Here is a 2,690-nt window from a genome sequence, read left to right as displayed (position 1 = left end):
CAGGCTTAAAGTTGTTTTCAGATCAGCCAGGCAGGGTGGCATGTGCCTGCAGGCTCAGCCACTTGGCGAACCAAGGCAGGAAGATCCCCTGGTTCCAAGAGTTCGAGGCCAGCTTGGGCAACATAGTGGAACAAACAAACAAACAAACAAAATTCCTTATCAGTTCCCCCTTATAGAGAAGTTGAAACTTCTACTTCTCAATGTGGCATAGGAGGTCTTCCTGATCTGTCAGTAATCTCCCTCCAGGAGTCTAAACTACCTAGAGCTTCCTACACGCAGTATCTGGACTCTGTCCACACATCCCATTGTGTGGCTGGGTTGTTCTTCAGCACTTCGGGGTGGGGGCTAGTTAGTTCCTTTACTCTCTTTTTATTTTAGTTTGAATGTGTCCTTTCAGTGCAGCCTTCCCGCTTGCCTCAGGCACACTCCATTATCCCAGGGTCCATCATACACTGCTGAAACATAAATGGCCCATTTACTGCCAATCTAACATCCAGGCTCCCCTCTTTCTCTCATAAGAGGCCTAAATTTAACACAGTGTCAGTTTGTCCATTTCCCAACTTTCTTGGCCAAAGGACCAAGCTCTTGCTAATAAAATACAAATAGATGCTGAGTGGCACTTCCAAAAAATCTTCTCAAAAAAAAGGAAAGGCGTCATTTGAGAGATGCAGATGAAAACAACACTGAGATTCCACCTCACCCCATAAAGATTGGCTGCTGTCAAGAAATCAACCAATAACAAATGCTGATAGGGGTGTGGAGAAAGGAACCCCTCTCCATTGCTGGTGGGAGTGCAGACTGGTGCAACCACTGTGGAAATCACTATGGAGATACCTCAAAGAACTAGGGCTAGAGGTCCCATTTGATCCAGCTATTTCCCTGCTGAGGATCTTCCCAAAAGAATTAAAAGAATCATACCACAGCGATATATGTGCACCCATGTTTATAGTGGCACAGTTTGTAATAGCTAAAGCTTGGAAACAGTCCAAGTTCCCATCAACTGGAAACTGGAGAAAGAAGATGTGGTTTTTTAATAAAATAGAGTACTACTCAGCCATAAAGAATGAGAAACTAGAGACATTTATAGCTAAATGGATGCATATTGAGGCCATACTCTTAAGTGAAATAAATAGGACACACATGTGTAAATACCAATAGTTTCCCTAGTGTGAGAAAATGAAAGTGTAAATAAGGATAAAAATGATTGAAATGAATAATTGATAATTTGAAATAGGAAGAAAAGGTCCAAAGGGGAAGGGGTGTTGGGAGGGTAAGGGGAAAGGAAAGAAGAGAAAGGAAAAATTATGAGAAAAGGAAAAAATGGAAATAAAGTGTTTGTAAATAGGGAAGAGTGGAGGGGGTGAAGGGCGTGCAGGTAATGGGGAAAAAATAAGAACCAAGATACATCACTTACAGGTACAAGCACCCAATGATAAATAAAAACATATTGTATACCTAAAATGTACTAATAAAATAATTTAAGCAAATAAAAAGGACAGGCAGCTGACTCTGGACACTTTTTGTCTTTATCTTACTTTCTCTCTATACTGCTTCAACATGGATGTAATTGGCTGGAGCTCCAGCAACCATTTTGGACCATGAAGCTCCCCCAAGAATAAACATCACACATTAAAAATCCTGAGGCTAATGCTGCAAGGCTGCCATACTAGCTTTGGACTGTGTATACTTCTGAAATTCTTGATAGTTGGTGGCTTATTGTAACCTTATTGTATCTCTTATGTACACCAACTCTAATCTTAACGAATTCACCTGAATTGCCAGTGAAGCCTTTTAAAATATGTCTTTTCCACTGTATTATTTCCCTGGGACTATTGTGTTTTACTCACATAATATGATTTTCATGCTGAGTCCTGCCAGTGCATAACTTTTGACTTGTAGAAGAAAGGACAGCGTCTTCCCAAAAGGTCACTCCTGGTGTTTATCACCTCAGAAAAGGAAAGTCATCAGATAACACCAGAAAAACTGGAAGGTGGACCTCAGTTGATAACAGAAACCCCTGGGTCTTCCTGTCTCTGAGTCTGATTTTTGGGGGGAGCCTGGGTTTCCGTAAGGATACTCTCTGGTAAGAAGCGTTGGAGGGTTTCTTTCCCCTACAGACAGATGGAGATTTTGACTGAGTGGGACCCTGGTTTATCACAAGTTGATAATAAATCATAGCTTGTAGGGGCTGGGGATTTGGCTCAGTGGTTTCGCCGCCTGCTGTGCAAGCACAAGGACCTGAGTTCGATCCCCGGTACCAAAAAAAAAAAATCATACATACATGCATGCACGAGAATGTGTGTGTGTGTGTGTGTTTCCTAAACTTTTAGGTTTAGCTACACATTGTTCAGGAGAGCCCAGGTTGGGATCTAAATTGTCACCCAGAAGCCTCTTGTGTGTGCAGCAATGTTTAGAGGTGGGATCTGGCTAGAAAGGTCTTCAGATCAGGAGGGATGGGCCCTGAGGAGGGTGGCCGAGTTAGAGGAAGAAGCTGCTGGGGTGCCTCTGGAGGATGCATCTTGTCCCTGTACCCTTCTTCTCTGGTTTCCTCTCTTTGCTTCCTGGCCCTCATGAGGTGAGCAGATTTGCTCCACCGTGCACTCTCTGCTGTGGTCTTGCCTGACGCCCACAACAATGGAGCCAAGTGACCATGACCGGAAACCTCTGAAACCATGAGCTGAAGGTATCTC

This window comes from Heterocephalus glaber, unplaced genomic scaffold (genome assembly GCF_053883595.1).
Source record: "Heterocephalus glaber isolate CG9 unplaced genomic scaffold, H.glaber_assembly_v1.0 deba00001457, whole genome shotgun sequence".
Classification (NCBI taxonomy): Eukaryota; Metazoa; Chordata; class Mammalia; order Rodentia; family Bathyergidae; genus Heterocephalus; species Heterocephalus glaber.
Note: the sequence above shows the minus strand (reverse complement) of the source record.